The 20,913-nt window shown below is 43.8% G+C and overlaps 1 long non-coding RNA gene across 2 annotated transcripts; it reads right to left on the reverse strand.

Moving 5' to 3' along the window:
- Positions 1–465: 465 nt before the first annotated feature.
- Positions 466–14,020, reverse strand: Gm51781. Of its 2 annotated transcripts, none has more exons than XR_003948938.1 (2): positions 13,675–14,020; positions 466–763 (listed from the first exon to the last, which is right to left on the reverse strand). It is a non-coding gene; the product is annotated as a predicted gene, 51781 (long non-coding RNA). The 2 variants fall into 2 exon arrangements; XR_003948937.1 differs by lacking the exon at positions 13,675–14,020 and adding an exon at positions 8,640–8,723.
- Positions 14,021–20,913: the final 6,893 nt, after the last annotated feature.

A 20,913-nucleotide genomic window follows, 5' to 3' on the forward strand; every position in this document is an offset into this window, starting at 1 on the left:
GTTCTGTCAGGATGCTTGTGTATTTCTCTGAACCAGAATAGATATCGATTATTATCAGTTATCAGTGGTTTGTGATGGTCAAACTACAATAGAGCTGAGAGTGATGGAGTATTTTCACCAATCCTCCTTGCTATGGGAGAAAACAGTGATGTCTAGCAATGTGAACGTAAAAGGACTATTCTGTGTTACACGACTACATCTAAATTCAGAGGGGAAAAACTCTGTTAATAAAAGTCTTGGCTTTTAAAAAAGTCAAATATAGAATAAAATGCTGTATTCGTTTAAATGATAATTAAAAATACTTCACAAGAGACACTTGAACCATTTTTCTTAATTGTAAACATGTGTCTTCAGAAAATGGAGTCATTCATACATATTTGCTACATTGTTGCTACGTGTAATCAGACAGTAACAAGTTAATGGCACCACGCTGTAATGCAGTACAGGAAAAAAGGAAAGTCTCTGTACTGTTTTATGGTTTATTATCTGGGTTAGTCTTACATGCTTGATGTCTGGCCCTCATAACACTGGGATAAATGACCTTTCCGATTTTAATCATAAGGCAATGGGTAAGAAACTTGGTCAAAGACACTGGGTAAGAGGTTAGGCAGCAATGTGTCCAGGGATTTCCTTGATCTGCGCCCCAGAGATTTGCTGCGAGCTGCTGTAAAGCTCTGAGTTACCGAAAAAGATGAAGACCTGGGCGCCAGGCTGCACGCACGTGACTGATGACGTCAATCCATCAGCCTTCCTCTCTGGTGGCCTAAGGGGAGACATTAGCGAGTTAACACTTTCGTTATTTTTGGATTTCATCTAAATATGTAAAATTAGCGTTATCTAAGTATGTAAGATTACTGCTCGACTGCATTTGTTTGCTAGACGGAAGGGAGAGACTCAAAAGAAAACAAAGTAGCTGGAGGCGGGAAGAAAGAGATGCTAAGGAGGAAACGGGACCATATGGCTCTGAGGTTAAAATCGATCCCAAAGGGACACCCAACTCTGACAGGGAAATAATTCTGGGGGTGTGGCAGAGGATCCCAGGATGACGCAGAGGATCCTGGGAGAAGCAGAGGGATGTTGGTTTCACTACCAATCTGATAGTGACCTACATGGTCTCATCAGGGTCACAGAGCCATCATTGTTTTCCTCTTTGTCACCGGCCTCTCCAACAGGCAGTTGTGCTTATGGGTCATGTGTCTCTCTGTAGGACAGGCAATTGTTAAAGCGTCTATACCTCCCCTCCACGCCACACCATCATGCTCTTCTCACAGCCCCCTTAGGCCGTGAGGCAACATGGCCTGCCCTCTCACACAGAGTATGTGTGCCCTTGATTGGAGCTGGCTTCACGGTGCTAAGTCCTGGCTGGAGCAAAGGCTGCGTGGGTTCAAAACCCAGCCTCTGCTGCTCGCTGTGTGAACTCACACAAGCCATCTGTACTGGCTGGTTTTATGTGTCAACTTGACATAGGCTAGAGTTATCACAAAGAAAGGAGCTTCAGTTGACGAAATCCTTCCATGAGATCCAGTTGTAAGGCATTTTCTCAATTAGTGATCAAGGGTGGGAGGGCTCAGCCCCTTGTGGGTGGTGCCATTCATGGAGTGGTAGTCTTGGGTTCTATAAGACAGCAGGCTGAGCAAGCCCGGGGAAGCAAGCCAGTAAGTAACATCCCTCCATTGGCCTCTGCATCGGCTCCTGCTTCCTGACCTGCTTGAGTTCCAGTCCTGACTTCCTTTGGTGATGAACAGCAGTATGGAAGTGTAAGCCGAATAAACCCTTTCCTCCCCAACTTGCTTCTTGGTCATGATGTTTGTGCAGGAACAGAAACCCTGACTAAGACACCATCTAATTATTATTTGACAAGTCTCTGTAAAGTGAAAATCCATTCAAAAGTACAAATGACAGGCCTGGTGTGTGCTAACACCTTTTTGTCTTTTGGGGACAGAATGATTCACAAAGCACAGATAGCCTAGTTTCCGATGTTATCCTCAAATTTAATTTAATTTAATTTAATATGTTTACATACGTAGGATTAACCTTGGGCTGATTCTGTCTGCTCACCTGTAAGGAAAGATGGGAAAGAAAACAGGGAAAGAAAGAGGCAGAACGTGGGTAGAAATAACTAGGAAACCAGAGAAGAAAGGGCTCCGTGGGATTCGAACAATCTAGAGACATCCAGGGTCTGGGGAGTGAGAGGGAAATTTCGAGGATGTGGCAGTGTCTGGAGCTCTGGGAAGGCAGATCTTAACCGGACAGAGTTCAAAGGGCCAAGGCTGCAGGGGGCGGGGGACGGGGATGGGGGGGGGGGGACGGGAGGGGGCGGGAGGTGGGGAGTGGGGGCGGGGAGCAGGGGGCGGGGGGGGGGGAGCTCAGTATTCTTTTCAGCGGGTGCTCAACAAAGACCAGTACTTAGGCTGAATACAAATTCATACTTCCAGCTGGATTGGAAGAACTTTGAGAGATGGCTTTCTTCTCACAGACCACCAGGAAAGCGCAGGTCCCCCCTGAGCTCAGTTTGTGGTGCCATCATCCCCCAAGAGTTCCAAGAGACTTTTCTTTCTTGTTTTGTTTTTAAGATTGTATTTATTTTATTTATATGAGCACACGGTGCCTGTCTTCAGACACAGCAGAAAAAGACATCAGATCCCACGCCTTCACAGAGGGCTGTGAGCCACCATGTGGTTGCTGGGAATTGAACTCAAGACCTCCAGAAGAACATCCAGTGCTCTTAACCCCTGAGCCATCTCTCCAGCCCCCAAGAGACAATTCTTAGAGACTCAGCGATGGGGTCCAAAGGGAGGAAGACAAAGCAAGGGGAGACTCCTTAGGGGAGACTCCTTAGGTGGCAAGATATTTAGCTTTTTCGAATGATCTTGGTTACAGCTGACTTAGTTATTAAATACTCTGCGGAGGCCTTGTTCTATGACTCTTCCATGTATCCTCTCTTTTACTGTTTACAATAAACTCCAAATTAGAGCTGTGATTACCCATTTAACAGACTGTGAAATGGGAAACGAGGAACTCACTAACTGCAGAGCTGAGATTCAAACCTCAGACAGACTCAAGACTGTATGGTATGGTATGCAGTACGATTCTACTGTACTACGTTCTGTGTTTTGTAAAAAAGATAAGGAGAGAAGGAATATGTTTGGTGGAGGTGTGGGGGAAGGCGGTGCCTCTGCAGGCCCATGCCGAGGCATCCCTTCCCCCCCCCCCCCCCCAGGGACCAGCCACGTGATGACTGTGTAGTACAAAATAAAGTTTATTCAGGGCATGGGGAGGGGAGTTGAGAGGGGAGTAGAGACAGAGAAAGGCAGAGAGGGGTTGGGGAGTAAAGAAGTAGAGGCCGGCCATGAGCACTTGGAGGGGTGGGGGGTGGGGAGAGAGAGGGAACAGAGTCAGGGAGCAAGAGCAGGAGAACAAGAGTGAGGAGGGGCAAGCAGCTCCTTTTATAGTGAGTCAGGCACATCTGGCTGTTGCCAGGTAACTGTGGGGCGGAGCCTAAGACCTATATTGCTCTTGCGGATGGGCTAGGTGGCATTTTTGATAGCGGTGGAATATGCATTGATATCTGTGGAGGACTCTGAAGGAGCTGTGTCATAATCAGTAAGAAATGATGTGCAGACCCTTCATTAGTTAAAGCAACACTAGCAGCTATAGCAATTCCCCAAAGTTTGACAGCTCAAATACAAGATATATATATATATGTGTGTGTGTGTGTGTGTGTGTGTGTGTGTGTGTGTGTGTGTGTGTGTGTGTGTGTGTCTGCAGGCTTAAGAGACAGCTCAGGGTTAAGAGTGTTGTTGCTTTTCCAGAGGAGCTTGCTTTAGTCCCTAGTACCCGTTTCTAGGGAACAACAACTATTTGTAACTCCAGCTTCTGAGAATTTGATGCCCTCTTCTGGCCTCTGGGGGCACAGAATGCAGGTGCCCCCCCACACCCACACCCACACACAATAAATAAATCTTTGAAAAAATGCAGTAGGAAGGTCTACATGAGTGTTCCTTGTGGAAGAAGCTCTCCAGCAACAGAAGATGAACAACGCGTTCAATCTCAGGGCTCTTTCATCTTCAGCACATGGCTCCCCAGGGTTCTGAATTGATTTGTATCCAGCAAGAGAAAAAAGAAGACCGGAAAGGGCAGAGCTATGGAGCAGTCCTGGGGGTGTCACAGCTCACACCAACCTTGACTAGAACTCCATCACCCAGCTGTGTCCAATGGCAAAGGATGCTGGGATATTCTCTAACTCAATTCCCAGAGAGCTTGTCCCTGCCACAAGTGACCTCACGTATGACATTCCCTGCAATTCTACTCCCAGAAGGAAGCCTGAGCTTTAGAGTAACACAGCTTTCCTTCCTATGTAACGTTTATACTTAGTTTGCTCTTAGAAGGACATTCCATGTTCATCTCTTAACACTTCACGCAAGGCCTTCCTCTCTGATAATGTCATCCATCCACAACCATTTGAATTACTTACTTTTCTACTGCTGTGATAGAATATATATATATCTATATAACTATCTATATATAACTTGTAGAAAGTTGTAAAGCTTTCACATTTATAAAACCTCACTGAACTGATAAAACATTTACAATCTTGTTATACCTTTAAAATTCATTGACACATAGCATTTTATGACCTAGTGTAGGCACCAGCATATACAACAATGTGTTTTTTATCTATAGTGATTTATGTATGTACTATAAAGATAGTTATAAACAAATGGGGTAATAATGATGGACCTTCTAGAAATTCTATTAGTTTGTTTTTAAAATATTCTTTTAAATGTTTTGTTTTGTTTTTTGTTTTTTCGAGACAGGGTTTCTCTGTATAGCCCTGGCTGTCCCGGAACTCACTTTGTAGACCAGGCTGGCCTTGAACTTAGGAATTCACCTGCCTCTGTCTCCCAAGTGCTGGGATTAAAGGCGTGCACAGTGTTTTGCCTACATGTATGTCTATGCGTCATGCGCATGCACTGCCCACAGAGGTCTGAGGATGGTGTCCAATCTCCTGAGACTGGAGTTACAGATTGAGAGCTGCATGTCGGCCCTAGGTATTGAACCCTGGTCCTCTGGAAAAATAGCCAGGTTCTCTTAACCACAGAGCCATCCCTCCAGTCCCCAGTTTCTTTCTTTTTTTTTTTTAACTTCAATTCTCAGCCATTTCTTTTTATCTTCTCTAAGTTTCAAATATTTCCTATACATTTTAATTGTGTGTTTTATCTGTTATATTAGTTATAATAAAATATTGAAAAGGACACACTTGTCAAACAGCCAATATTTTTACTTTGATGCCCCAACTCCCAGCTCAGAACAGAAGTGGCCCTTTCTCATTTGCCTGCCCGGTGCCCTGTCCGTGCTTCTGACAAGCACATTCTCTTGCCCACCCTTCCCTATAATTACGTATTTTATCTCCCCTGCTACACTCTCATATTACCTTTAGGGAAGAGAATCAAGTCTTCTTTGTTCTTGACAGTGCTTAATAAAAAAATGGCTAATTTAATTTTTTTTCCTCTTTGTTTTGGCTTCAGATGTTTCTGGAAACATTCGACTACACAGAAACAGTTTCCCTTACTATTGCCAAAAAATATCTCCTGATTCACCAACAATTAAAATGGCAATTAAAAAGTGATGCTCTGTGGTGGTTAAAAACCAGGAGTTGTTTTTAACGTGGAGACTGAGAGCATGCCCTGAACTAGGCAGGGAGGAGGGGGAGGAGGGGGAGGAGGGGGAGGAGGGGGAGGAGGGGGAGGAGGAGGAGTGGCTGGTTTTGCTCTAACAACATCTTGTCCAGCACCTGATGCTGACCTCAAACTCTCGAAGTAGGCTGGCCTCAACCTTGAGGCTCACTTACTGTATGTATCCCTTATTCTTTAACCCCAGTGCTGGGATTAAGAAAAACCAAAGTCAGCTGAGGAGATAGATGACTTAGTAGGAAGAGCATTTGCCGCACAAGAGCAAGGACCTAGGTTCAACTTCCTTTAACCCAAGCAAAGCCGGGTGGTAGCGCATGTCTATAATAATCCTTGTGTTCCTACAGCCGGGCTGGCATCTGAGGCAGGGGTGGGGAGGCACGTCAAAGTCCAGATACAAGGCGGAAAACAAGTACCATCCAAGATTAGTCTTCTGACCTCCACACCTGCACTCTGGCCCATGAATAACTGTACATGTGTGCCCTCACAGGTACACATACACTTCATATACAGTCATACATGAATATATCATGCACAGACATACCCTTATTCACACACTCACATAACACCTCATTTACATAACACACATACACACCCGAAACAAACAAGAAAAAATGGAAGGAAGGAAAGAAGGAAGGATGGACAGACAGACCAGGAATGGTAGCATAAACTCCTAATCTCAGTTCTCAGGAGACAAAGGCAGGCAGATCCCTGTGAGATTGGACCCAATCTGCTGTCTACACAGTGAGTTCCAGGCCAGCCAGCCCTATATAGTAAACCCTTTGAGAGGGGACAAAGCCAAGTCTGCCTTTTTATTCTTATTGGTAATGTATTGCGACAGTTAATTTTGACTGTCACCTCGATCAGATTAAGAATTGCCTATTAGTAAGGCATGATTGCACAAAGAGCTTTGAGATAATCGATGGTTTAATCACTTGATAGATTCATACGACAACAGGATTACTGGAGGTAATGGAGAAAAGTAGAAGCCTAGTTGAGGAAGTAGATTACTGGGGGGTCAGTCCTCAAGGCCCTCTGCTCCCTTCTGTATTCCCTTTTCCTGGTTCCTATTCACCCATACATAAAGACCAGCCTTGTCTGCCTTTCACTCCAGGCAGCCTGCTACTCTATCTTAGTGTATGGGGCCACACAACTGTGGACTGAAACCATGAGCCCTAAGACGTAATTCCGTAAGTTGTTCTGTTGGGCATAATGTCAGGGACATGAAAAGTAACTTACACTTAGCTTTATAGGCGCCTGTAAAATGGATACCTACACCTAGCTGCACTTACAGGTGGCTACAGTTGGTAGCTACAGTATTTTGTCTACATTCTGACGACATAAAACTACAGAACACTGGTAAGTAATGAGACTGCTTGCTAAATATCCTGAATCTGTCTAGTAAGTGATTACAATTTTTATTGAAACAATGAAACAAATATCCACTTTTGATGAAAGGATCTCTGGGTAGAAGCCAATCTATTTTCCCTTTTCCTCTTTGCTACAAATGGTTAATTAGTTTCTCTCTCAGAGCTTTGGTTTTCTTAAGCTCAACTTCTTGAGCCGTGCAATGCACATACATATATACACGTGTAAAGTGATTCAGAGAAAATCCTATTGTAAAGGCATTGCCCTCTGTCTTTTTCAGCTATGTGCAACTTCCTCTCAAAAAGCAGAGTTGCAGTGGAAAACACAGATATCTCAGAGTCTTTCTGAGGGATATTTATTTGATGTTTCATCAATAGTTTCCCACAGAGATATATAATTAATGTAAAAACATTTGTCAACTATAAAAGAGGAGACTGCGGGGTGGCTCAGCAGGTCTCATAGACCTGAGTTTGTCCTCTGGAACCCATGGAAATGGAAAGCAGAAAAATGACTCCACCGAGTTGTCTGCTGAACTCAACAGTGTGCTGTGACACTTGCACCCTCCCCAGATTATCACACACACACATGCACACACACACACATGCATGCACACACACACACACACACACACACACTCTTACATATACATACATACATTCATGCACACATAGACATACATACATGCATACATACACATACATGCATACACACATATATACACATGCTCATATACCCATACATACATATACATGCACATACATACATACATACATACACGGACATGCACACATAATTACACATGCACACACATACATACACCACATGCACACACATACATACACCACATGCACACATTACACATATGCACACATATATATATATACATACCACATACATTCATATATACACACATATATATATATGCGCTCATATACCCGCACATACATATATACACATACATACACATGAACACACACACATGCACACACGCACACATACACACACACACACACACACACACACACACACATTCTGAATCATTAAACATAAAGAAAAATGTTTCAATATTTCTTTTCTCAAAAAAAGCTACAAGCTACAGACCGTTCCATTCTTCTGAGTGAAAATAAGGAAATATGAATGGCAATGAGTAATACTGAGGTCTCCCGAAACATCACCACACACACAGTTAAACGTGAAAGGACCCAAGAGAGTCCCATCGGAGAAACTCTATGGCCGGGTGGTAATTTTCCATCTTCCATTTCTGGGAGATTTGGCAGGAAGCGTTTCCTGATGGCCTTCCTTTTCCCGTGCATATTTAAAGCTATTTATAACTACTGTGTATTTCTCATATTAAAAATGTTCCCCTACCCTTTGACCAGCTACCCCAGACAAACTTTAAGCAGAACTTAGACGTGGGACTGGTTCCATCTCTTGTGTCTCCTCTCACATAGGAAACACTCTCTCTCTCTCTCTCTCTCTCTCTCTCTCTCTCTCTCTCTCTCTCTCTCTCTCTGAAGATGTTCTCCAAGTTCCTCCTCTTCTTCCTCTAACTGAAAGCTCCAGGGAGGAATATGTACTTACCATTGTTTGAGAATGAATCCTGCTTCGTGGAGGAAATAAGAAAGCCTTGGGTCTCTGGGGATGACCCTCTTTTCTTTGTCTTCTGAGATACGCACATTCATTTCCTTGTTTATTACTTTTTGAAACAGGGCCTTACTATGTATCCCTGAGTGTCCTGGAACTCATTATGTAGACAAAGTTGTCTTGGATCTCAAAGAAATCCATCCGCCTCTGCCTCTCAAGGACTGGGATTAAAGCATAGTCTACCACGCACCTTGAGATAGATCCTTAGGCCTTCAGATATCTTAGTATGTGTTCCTTAGTAAGAACTTATTATATTCATACCTCAGCCTTCCAGTCATGAGTGACAAGTACGTGCTGCTATGTCCAGCTTGCGATGGCATCGTCTGGTAACTTTTCCAGGTGCCAGATGGGGCTATGTATGCTGTAGGTCTTTTAAAGTGTTGCTCTGGTCTTATGGCAGTGGGTCATCCCAGCACAATCTCAAGTGGCATACACAACCAGGCACAGCCTCCTGCCCCAGTGCTTACCACCATGCTGACACTGAACTGTCCCACTTCTGGAGTTGTATGTGGGCTTTGGGGTTTCAGAAGCCCCAGTCAGTGCCAGTGACTCTTTCTCTTCCTGCTGCCTGTGGGTCCAGATGTACAACTCTTAGCTACCTCCCCAGCACCATGGCTGCCTGTGTGCTGCCATGCCTCCCGCTCGCAAGGATAATGGATTAAACCTCTGAAATTATAAGCCAGCCTCAATGAAATGCTTTCTTTTGTAGGTGTTGCCATGGTCATGGTGTCTCTTCACAGCAATAGAACAATGACCAAGACAGCACAAGTCTTTAAACTTGCAAAGCCCACCTCCAGTGACATGCAACTTCCAACAAGACCACACTTCCCAAACCTCCACAAATACTGTCACAAATGGTACCAACTGCGAACCAGGTGTTCAAATATATAAACCCAGAGGGGATATTCTCACTCAAACCACCACAGCAGGCTCTGAGCACCTTAGGGCATTTAAGTTTTCTTGAATGACTCATTTCAAATTCTCTTTAAATTGATAACACCTACCAGCATGTTTGTAATCAACTGATACATTTGTGTACAATGACCCTTATGTTATATCTATAGATACCAGTATTTTATATTGTGTTAGGCTAAGTCCAGTGATGATAGAAAGACCACTGATAACTTGATAAGAAAAGCACAGTTAGTAGAAATGACGAGTGTAGACATAGGAGATAAGAGGGAAATCCCGCCCCTCGAGGCTGAAACAAGGCTCCTGGGAGCTCATCACGCACATCGGGACTGAGGTCGACATGTTTGGAGGCTGTGACAGTTAATCTCCATTTTCAACTTGTTGGAACCATGGGATCACCATGAAAACACATGCATTTGGGTGTGTCCATTGAGCCATCCTTCCACCTCCTGAAAGTCTATTCTTAACTGTAATTCTACCTTCTCGTTTTTATGGAGCTGTAACCATTTCTTGTGTGTGTGTGTGTGTGTGTGTGTGTGTGTGCATGTGTACATGTATACACACATATGTGTTAGGACTATGAGTAGGCCATGTACAAAAAGAATATCCTATCGGTAATTCTCCATGCAACTATCTCCAAAGCCTGAAACTCATTAACACCTTCCCCCGCGGTTCGTGATAACATTACTGCCGTGCTTCCCGCTGCACAAGCACAGTTCACGTTTCTCTGATTATTTCCTAACAGCGATGACAGATCTGTACTGGACTGCAAACACAGAATGATTCAGACTTCGCTGTGGCAAAGGCACTGTCGAAACAAATACATGATACTTCATAATTGCTGTTACTCCAATGTAGCTGTGATTTGTGGCTATAACACCCCAGTTCCTGTGACCTCTATTGGGAACTCAGAGTGACCATGATCCTTTCAGGGAACTGCGCCTCTAAGACAACCCCATCTATTAACAGAACCTTGGCAGCCACTTGCTTTGGTTTGGTTTGGATTGGGTTTTGGATTTTGAGACAAGATCTCTCTATGTAGCCCCAGCTGTCTTGGAACGTACTATGTAAACCAGGCTGCTCTTAAACTCACGGGGATCCACCTGCCTCCATCCCACCACACCCGGCTCTCAGAGGCCATTTATGAACTCAAGCACTTTTGGAATGTGTGTTTCATCTCTGAGTGCCAGGGACAGGGCTCCCCTGGGGATTTGAAGATAAACTATGGAAGAATTTACAGATCAGGGGGTCAGCATAGATACCCTCCTCTGCCTGAGAGAGGGTCTTTTTGAAATCGGTCCAAACTAGCAGTCTATGCCACCTTAAAAAAAAAATCAACTATTGCTGATCATGTTTGAAAACTTAGCCACACGGGGGAATTTTTAAAATTCCAGTTAATATTGTGTTCCTCCATGCTCTCCTTGCATCTTATCCTGAAGTATCTCTGTAGCACTTTGAATAACACCAGACATCCTCACTGTAGCCGATGATAATGATGGTGGTGGTGATGGTGATGATGATGATCTGGACCATGCGCTCCTCCTGATTCAACACTTATATGTCTTCTAGCCGCTGCCTGACACACCGATCCACATTAAGATCTGAGAAAGCATGAAGCACGTGCCCCTGCCATCCTCTCTCTATATAAAGGAACAGAAGTTCCTGTGGCTTGCTTCCTTCTTGCTGGTCTTGGTTCATTGACTTTCTCTGGGCAGTCGCTGCGTGGTTCAGTCTGTGACGCCCTGTGCTACCTTCTTGACAGCATCCACCACCACATTGACATCGTTTCAAATGCCAATTTGTTTACTTACTTCATGTCGGTCAAGTACAGTGTAAAGTCTGAGACGAAGAACCTCAGATGTCATACTCACAGGTGTGTGCTCGATGTCTAGAAAGTTATCTGGCTTATTCATACGCCCAAAGGATGATATTTGAATAGAGGAAGCCTGAACTACAGTAACTTATTTATTTATTTATTTATTTATTTATTTATTTATTTATTTATTTATAGTCAGCGTCTTGCTATGTAGCCCAGGCAGGTTTAGAACTCACAAAACAGTCCAACTTGCAGCCATCTGGTCTCAGCCTTTCAAGTGCTAGAGTTACAGGTCTGTGATGTGCCTTACACCCGGCCATCTTATCTCCTTTCCTGCCTTCAGTCTTCTTTCCCTAATAATCTATGCACCTCCTCCATCTGGAGTTTATCTAAAGCTTCATATTGGTCACTGTGCTTCTTCTCCGAGTGACGAGCCTGTGTGATCACTCGCCTAGTGAGGTTGTATGGATGTATGGATGGGCGTGGCACACAGGCTTTGGATAGGACTGAGGAACGTGCTCTGTTATGATTCTGTTTATTTGCAAGTATGTTTATACGTGGGTCTACAATGCTGTCCTATGCCATTTGGGATCTATAATCAGTATATCATTTATAGATAATGGAAAGTTAGTGTTCATATTTCTAGAGGCCGAGATGCTCTGCAGATTTGATGTCTTATAAATAAGTGCCTATTCCTTGTGAGTAGTGATGGTTTTGTTGTTGTTGTTGTTGTTGTTGTTGTTATTGTTGTTTTGGCCTGACATGATGGAAAGGCCAAATAGATTAAAATAATTGTTCTTGGTGGGTGCTAGTGGTGCACACCTCGAATCCCAGCATTCTTGAGGCAGAGGCAGGCAGATCTCTGTGAATTTGGGGTCAAGCCTGGTCTACAGAGTGAGTTCCAGGATAGCCAGGGCTAGAGAAAGAAACCCTCATACCACCACCCCCCCAACTAATATTTTTGTGCTGGGATTCTAAGCCAGGACGTTGTACATGGTAGGCAAGGACTCTGCCACAGAGTTACTGCTTCCTTTAGAAGGAACTGTTTCTAATCATGAAGTCTCTACTCTTGTAACAGTCATCTCCCAGCCTCTTGCCACTGTGGCAATCAGTGTGGGCAGATGGGTTGGAGTTGATATTACAGTCCAGATCAAGTTCTTAGTTATCTTTCTGTCCTGTTGATAACAACCCAGTCTACCAAGTACTTCAAGGGAAGAAACTGCCAGACTCAACTCTGGAGCTGGAGAGCCTTGTGTATGCCATATACCAATGAGTATAGGCATGAAGTTCATTCACTAATATTTATAACATTCCAGGCTGTTGTATGTATTAATCACAATTTTTTTCAATCACTGATGATATAGGAACAAACCTACTCATTGTTCTCAGGAAGTTATTCTGTGAAGGGAAAATGACCATAAAACAATAAACAACTAATTATGTAATGACAGGTGAGTAGAGATAAGTGCCTTATATTAGATGAAGGAATTCAATTTTCTTTCTTTTTTCTTCTTGCATCTATATGTGTGTATGGTGTGTATGGTATTTCTAAACCTCCCCAGACAAGGCCACCAACTGGGGGCTAATCTCCTTCAAGCCACAGCCACAACAAATGTAAAGAGAACCTAAGAGATCATTTCTGAAAAGATAATGGCTAAATTATTTTTCAGATAATGAAAGGTAGGGCTGGCCATTGTCTCAGTCAGAGCTTTTATTCCTGCACAAAACATCATGACCAAGAAGCAAGTTGGGGAGGAAAGGATTTATTCAGCTTATACTTCCATATTGCTGTTCATCACCAAAGGAAGTCAGGACTGGAACTCAAGCAGGTCAGGGAGCAGGAGCTGATGCAGAGGCCATGGAGGGATGTTACTTACTGGCTTGCTTCCCCTGGCCTGCTCAGCTTTCTTTCTTATAGAACCCAAGACTACCAGCCCAGGGATTGCACCACCCACAATGGGTCCTCCCCCCTTGATCACCAACTGAGAAAATGCCTTGCAGCTGGATCTCATGGAGGCACTTCCCCAAATGAAGCTCCTTTCTCTATGATAACTCCAACCTGTGTCAAGTTGACACACAAAACCAGCCAGCACAGCCACCATTAACATGTGTTCTATCAGTGTAGGAAACACTTGAGATGAACACCTTATGGGAAAGAAAATACTTATCTTGACCAGCAGTTTTGGAGGCTGTGGTCCATGATCAGTCAAGCAGCATACCTGTGGTGCAAAGTCACTCACTCACCTCATGGCCGGAAAGCAGAAGAGGAGGCCAGGTTCCAACTACAGCACACAGTTGCGGAAGGCACAGTGGAATCAAAGCACATCAGTTAAGAGTCGATGTGTAATTAAACTGCAGGACAGCAAGGACAGAAGACTTCAAAAGCATCCGGAGAGGAAAAGGGTAACTTGAGAGAAATGACAAGCCAGCGAAAATGGCCATCTCGGCTGGGGAACGGAGCCAGGAGGCGGCAGAATAATAAATCGTTCTTCCTGTTGAAAACGTTACCAGCCTAGACATGTGCACCCAGGAAAAATTACCTTTCCTGACTATGAATGAAACAATAATAAAGATAAAAGTTAGGCGAGAGTAACCTACCCCCTGAAAGGACTTTGAAAATTAACTTATATGTTAATTCTTTGAAAATTTTGTATAATGTATTTGGCCATTTTCAACCTTCCCTATTCCTGTCTGTAATCGCCTTCCCTCCACTGCTAAAACCTTTCCTTGCAGCAAGTTTCCTGCTCACTCCCATACTCTTTGTTGTATTGATTTATTTAGACTTTTAAGTTTTAACTTCGTGTTCATGTGTTTTGCCTTCACACATGTCTGTGTACCATGTGCCTGCCTGGCACCCACCGAGGTCAGACAAAATCTTCTGGAATCGGAATATAGGAGGTTGTGGGCCACTGTGTAGGTGACAGGAACTGAACCCAGGTCCTCTGTATGAACAACAACTGCTCTTTGGTTTTTGTCTTTTTGTTTGGTTGGCTTTGGTTTTTGAGACAGGCTCTTAGTATACAGCTTTCAATGTCCTAGTATGTACTAGGTAGACCAGGCTGGCTTCAAACTAACTGGTAGCAGCCCACCTCTGCCTCTCTAGTGCTGGTCCTCATAAGCCCCTCCCTACCCAAGATTGACAGGTCCATCTTGTGCAAGTCTTGTGCAGTAACAACAGCCACTGTGGGTTCATGAGTACAATGGCCGTGTCATGTCCACAAGGCACCCCCTCTTCTCTATCCTCTGGCTCTTACATTCTTTCCATTTCTTCTTGTGATGTTTTCTGAACTTTAGAGTATGTGATAGAGATGCCTTCCATAGAGCCGAGCATCTAATAGTTATTCTCAGCAACCTGACTAGTTACAAATCTCTGTATTAACCATCACTCACTGGAAGTCGAGCTTCTCTGAACAAAATTAAGAGTGTCAGTAATCTATGTGTATTAATACAATCATAAATGTCTAGAAAGCAGTTTGACACCAGATCCTTTTAGCAAAGCAACAGTAACACGTTCCCCAGGGCCTCCCCAGTTAGGGGCTTTGGCTAGGTTTACAATACCAATACAGAATGAGTTTCCCTCTGTGGAGAGAGCCTCAAACCCAGTTCTAAAGCAGTTTGTTACCCCCCCACCCGCCCCCGCCCCAAACATCATGTACCAGTGGGCACTCCTTGCCTGGCAAGTCAGTATTGTAGACAATAAGGTTCACAGCCAGGCGAGACCATCCATGATATCTCTCCTCCAAACTAGCCTGCATGGCATCTTCTGGCACTGTGCACATCGGCCAGCAGGAAGCAGGCTTCTAGCTCACTTCCAGCTTCATCTCAGTATGCTCTTCGATCTAAATGTGTCGTGTCCCACTGAAGGATTTTTTAATGGATATCTTTAACTACAGAAGAAAGCTTTAAGCCCAAAGAATCACAAAGAAAGAAACTGAAAAATTTCATCATAATTCCAAACAAATAGTGTTCTGTGGGGGAAAAAATTGTCTAAATTGTAAGGCCGTTAAAAAAGACAAAATAATGGAAGAAAAAAAAAAAGCAAACAAACCAAAACCAAAACCAAATCAAGTGGGAAGTGAACAGAGTTTCAATGTTCTAGGTTCTCAAAATTCTCTAAATATCAGCATTTTATATTGTATAGAGTTCAATGACTGAAACTAGGGGATTAGTGTTGATATATTACTATCAGTTAATTTACAGCCCTTACTCAAATTTTACCAATTGTTCCTTTTTCTAGCTCATGATAGCCCATTGCACGCACGGGTATAGTCATTTGCACGGAAGTTCACACAGTGTGGGGCTTAAACAACAGAAACTGATTTTCCCACAGTAACAGGACCAGGCTTTAATCTGAACATTTGGGATCTGGACCATAATAAAGGCAGAAAAACCTAATCTTTATTGTCTGTTTCCCAAGATCATGTTCTTAATCTTTATATTATTGTCTCAGGGCCAAAGTTTTGGAGTACCTCATTGCTTTATTGTTTTATTTGTAGCAGAGCAATGACAGTTCTTCAGGCACTCTAGCGCCACACTAGAAGAGCCCTTCTCTATATCGGACTTGGCAAAGGCTTCTTCTGGGGCCAGACTCGAACTAAGATCCTTACACGCACTAGCCTCACTGGGAGCAGACCTCACCCCTACAACTGACACATTAAAAGCAGTATTTAATTAGGTCTCATAAAATTTAACACCTTAAATACTGTGTGTGTGTGTGTGTGTGTGTGTGTGTGTGTGTGCAAGCCCTCAAGTGCAGGTCAGAAGACAACTTCGTTGAGTCGGTTTCTCCTTCCATCTTTATATGGATTCTGGGATCACCTGCTAAGCTTGTGAGATAAACATCCTTACCCATTAAGCCACCTTGCCAGCCCTGTGTATGCATTTTAATTCACAAATATCATTACCAAAAACCTGAAAGGAGCGCATCTTACCCAACCTCCCTTTTCTATTCAGATTCTCCACCTAGAATGGGGTGGGGGGGATTCCTTCCTGTCTGTGTTCATCCTTCAGCCAGAAGGAGAGCGGTATCATATGTCTGAAAGTCACAAGTAAGAGTCCTTGGGCACATTTAGCTCAGGGAAATCAATATTGTCGAATTCCTGCCGTAAGCCTGGGTCTTAGCTAAGGGTGGCACATTGAGACTTTATGCATCTTTGCATCTCCTTAGAGGCCTGGAGACTGTCACACCAGCTTGGGCTGTGTAAATGAGAAGCTACAACCAAGAGAACTAAGCAAAGCTGAGCTCACAACGGTTTGGTTTAGGGCTAGAGAAGCGTCTCCATGACTGAGTGCTTGTCTAGAGTGTTTGACCCAAATCAATTCTACCAGAAGACTTCTTTATAGTGTCTTTAAATACTTTAAAATGTCAACGCTATGGAAATGGAAGATTTTTTCTCTCTTTGTCATGCTGGGCCTTCTTTGGGGATATATATATGTGTGTGTGTGTGTGTGTGTGTGTCTTCTATCACTTCCTGTCTAAAACCAATAGGTTTAAAAACAATGTGTAGTCTCTGATTAGGAACCATACAATGTCCCTCCCTTAGTCCCAGTCTGCCTTCAATGATTCAGATACTCATTTAAAAGGTCCCTGCCATCATCCCATCCTCTCTCCCCTCTCTCTCCTCACCCTCCCCTCCGTCCATCTGCTCTGGGGTGGCTTTTGCTCCCCACATAATCTCTTGTATGAAATCTATTCTGTGGTATTCCTTAGCCCCCATTCACCTGCCAAGGCACTCTTCCTCAGAAACCTTAACAGTGTCACCTCCATGAAATGGCTCAAGTATCCCACTCAGCTGGAAGCTCCGAAGATCAGGAAAGCAAACGGGCAGAAGCAGAAACAAAAAACAGAAAAGAAAAAAAGAAAGAAAATCGTAGCAATGACTGAATTTTTAATCTCTGTAGAGAATCTTAAAAACCACAAACGGGTAAGAACTCTGGAGGGGAAAATATCCACTTTATAGTCTGTTTTCTCCGTTAAGCAACAGAGGCAAAGAAAGGCCCCACAAGAGATGGGTTTTGAATACTACTGATCAAGACCCCAAGGACAGGGGATGAAGAGATATCTCAGTCTGATAAATTCTTGGATTGAAAACTTGTGGACCCTCACTTCAATCCCCTGAACCAAATGAAATGGTGGCAAAGTAGCATCGACTGGCCAAACAGTGATGGGCAGAGCCCTGGGGCTCACTAGCCAACTAGTCTCAGCAAGTCCTAGGTCAGGGAGATAGTTTGTCTCAAGAATAAAGTGAATGGCATGGCACCTGAGGACCGACACCCACGGAGGACCTCTAGTCCACATGCACGTGTATGCGTGCACGAAAACACACACACACACACACACAGTCACACACACACAGTCACACACACACAGTCACACACACACATACAAGTCACAGGCTGCTACAGGAATACCAGAAATCTCTTTCAGGTGAACAAGAAATCCAGTGTTTTGCGAATTCCGTCATAGATTTTATAAAACATGCACATGAAATATTAATCTCATCTTGACTAGTCTCCTGCTCCCCTCAGTGGGACAAGATAAATATCTCTGAGGATAATGTAATCTCACAATTTAACAAAAGTAAAACCAGAGAGTAAATGATCTTAGCTTTCCAGTAACTAAACGAATGCTAAGAAGAAAAAAACAAAAACAAGTGATGAGACTTGTCTGCCAGTGGTCTCAGAGAGAGGTGGGCAGAGGCATCAGGAGTGAGGTAACTGGAACCCCGTGCTTCTGAACTCATTCATCAAATGGCTTGGTTTCATCACTACTTGGGATACTGAAGGAAATGCTTCTGAGAGGATGATGGTAAACTTTTACCATTAGGACCTCAACCTTCCTAACACTGCGACCCTTTAATACTCCTCATGTTGTGATGACCCCTGTACTGGCTGGTTTTGTGTGTCAACTTGACACAGGTTGGAGTTATCACAAAGAAAGGAGCTTCAGTTGGGGAAATGCCTCCATGAGATCCAGCTGTAAGGCATTTTCTCAATTAGTGATCAAGGGGGAAAGGCCCCTTGTGGGTGGTGCCATCTCTGGGCTGGTAGTGTTGGGTTCTATAAGGAAGCAAGCCAGTAAGAAACATCCCTCCGTGGCCTCTGCATCAGCTCCTGCTTCCTGACCTGCTTGAATTCCAGTCCTGACTTCCTTAAGTGATGAACATCAATGTGGAAGTGGAAGTTGAATAAACCCTTTCCTCCCCAACTGCTTCTTGGTCATGATGTTTGTGAAGGAATAGAAACCCTGACTAAGACAACCCCAACCATAAAATTATTTTCATTGCTACTTCATAACTGCAATTGCGTTATCATTTTAAATCATAATGTAAGTATCTGATATTTCTGATGGTCGTAGGCAACCCCTGTGAAATGGTCATTTGTCCCCAAGGGGTTTTGACCTGAAGGTTAAGAACCACTGCTTTTAGAAGAACCAGTGCCAAGGAAAATTAAAAAGTCTTATTCCAGGCCTCACGATGCACTCCTGTCACGGCTGCTCTGCAGAGGCTGAGGCAGGAGGATTGCCTCAAGGTCAGCTTCAGTTTGGGCTTCCTGGCAAAATCCTGTCTCCAAACCAAAAGCAACCGTGTTTAAAGGCTGGGCAGTGATCCCTTTAACGGTTTCTCCCTTTCTCCTACTTCCACGTATCTGGGCGAGTCCTGTTCTTTCTGATGGTGAACTCATTTTAGATTGGCTTGAAATAGGGTAAAGAAAGAAATCGAATTCTGAAGAATTTGATGCCATCTTGGGGCGCGCTTTAGAGTTTCTATCGATGCAACAAAACACCATGATCAAAAGGCAAGCTGGGGAGGAAAGGGTTTATTCAGCTTACATTTCCACCTCATAGTCTGTTACTGAAGAAAGTCAGGACAGGAACTCAACAGCAGCAGGAACCTGGAGGCAGCCGCTGATGCAGAAGCCCTGGAGGGGTGCTGCTTACTGGCTTGCTCAGTCTCTTACAGAACCCAGGACCACCAGCCCAGGGATGGCTCCACCCACACTGATCACTAATTGAGAAAATGCCTTACAGCTGGATCTCATGGGGGTGTTTCCTTAAGGGAAGGATCCTCCCCCATGACTCTTGCTTGTTTCAAGTTGGCACAAAAACAGCCAGTAGAGGGTGAGAAAGGGTGGGTTTTCCCCCCACTGACTAAAGAATTCAAAGGCAGGAGAGTCTGAAAGTCCATCAAAGCCAAAGTTTAAAAGAAAACCCTGCAAGTCTCAGCAGCTGCCTGTGCAAGTGAGAGAAGGGAGAAGGGAAGCGGGAGGGAGTGTGTACCAAGTCAACTAAGCAGGCCTGGTGGTCAGTCATCTGGGGGTGTGTACTACATCAATTAAGCTGGCATCGCAGTCGGCAGGGGGGAGGGGGGCGTAGGGAGGGGGGCGGGGGGCGGAGGTAATAGATAATAGAAAGAAGAGAAGGGGAAGTCGCTGTTTTCTGAGTAATTGAGAGAATCAGGCAGCATTACAAAGCAGTATGCCTACACTGTAAGAGCCTGCACGTTGGGGCAGGAATTCCGGGGAGAAAAAAAGCATCTCATTAAATGGATAATTAATTTACCCATTTTTCTCTTTAGGAGGCCTAAAAGCAGAGGTTCTCAGGTATAGATCGCAACTCCCAAAAACCAGCAGAATACAGATATTTACATTACAATTCACAGTGGTAGCAAAATTACAGTTATGAAGCAGCAACAAAAACTGACTTTATGGTTGGGGGGGCACAACATGAGGAACTGCATTAAAGGGTTGCAGCATTGGGAAGGGTGAGAGCCACTGTGTTAAAGTAGTCTACGTTCCTCAGAGAGGGCCTGTCTTCTTTAGGGCTGGTCACTGGGCCAGGAGATTGATTGGCCTCAGTAGATGGTTTTCCGGATTAATTTATTTCTGGATTAATTTATTTATCTTTATTTTAGATCTGAACTAAGGCTGGGGATTTCACCTTTCTTGACCAGAAAAAACTAGTTTTCCTTTAATGGACCCTTTACATCAAACTGATAACCCTGAGTAAAATGGCCCAATTGGTACTAACAAAAAAAAAAAAAAAAGTCTAAGATACCAATTCCATTTTTAACAACTCCATAATCCTCATTTGACTGCATCTATTAATGAAAGGATACAGACCAGGCAGAAGGACTCCATCTACAAAGGTTGCCCTTGATGCCGGCAGATGCAATATCCAGGTAATAAAATTTCCATTCAGTAAACATTTTTCTGTATAGGAAGCAGCTCTAAGATGCTATTTAGGGAATATAGATCGCTGATGAAATTCAGAGAACATTATCTGTTCTCTCTAGTTAGAGGATTCAGATTGCCCTTATCTGGTAACGCTATAATCCTTTCTAATCCTCTGAAGGGGGAAGACAGCAAGGCTGTCTGCGCGGGTGAAATTGCTTTTATTGTTCTCTGTTTCCGAGAGTGGACATTAAGTATTCAGCTCTTCAATGATGAAGTCATTAATACAGCGCCTTTCCTCCTCAGCAGGGA

The sequence above is a fragment of the Mus musculus genome, chromosome 10, assembly GCF_000001635.26.
Source record: "Mus musculus strain C57BL/6J chromosome 10, GRCm38.p6 C57BL/6J".
NCBI classification, from domain to species: domain Eukaryota; kingdom Metazoa; phylum Chordata; class Mammalia; order Rodentia; family Muridae; genus Mus; species Mus musculus.